Genomic DNA, 421 nt, shown 5'->3' with positions numbered 1-421 from the left:
GTGAACATACATCTGAGTGTTACTCAGCATTTTAAAAAAGTAGAATTTAAATGAAAAAACAGAAAAGATAGCAAATATGCAGACAATTAGAAGAATGAGGCAACATTCAAAAACCTCTAGTTAGTATACACAGAGATAAAATATGGTGTTCCATCCTTATCTTGCTATGAAAAATGAAAAACAAATCACAGATTTATTTTTAATATATAAATAAAATTTATCTTAACTAAATAAATCACAAAGGGAGCTATTGTTGTTGCTAAGTGTCATCAACTTGGTTCAAACTTATAATGACCCTATTTAGAGTTTCTTAGGAACGGCCAGTGGATTTGAACTAGTAACCTCATAGTTAGCAGTCCATTGCTTATCCTATAGTGACACAAGAAGACTCCTAAGAGAAACATTGTTGTTGTTAAGTACT

The sequence above is a fragment of the Chrysochloris asiatica genome, unplaced genomic scaffold (genome assembly GCF_000296735.1).
Source record: "Chrysochloris asiatica unplaced genomic scaffold, ChrAsi1.0 scaffold00352, whole genome shotgun sequence".
In the NCBI taxonomy this organism is placed as follows: domain Eukaryota; kingdom Metazoa; phylum Chordata; class Mammalia; order Afrosoricida; family Chrysochloridae; genus Chrysochloris; species Chrysochloris asiatica.
The sequence above is the reverse complement of the archived record's forward strand: the minus strand, read 5'-3'. Positions refer to the sequence as shown.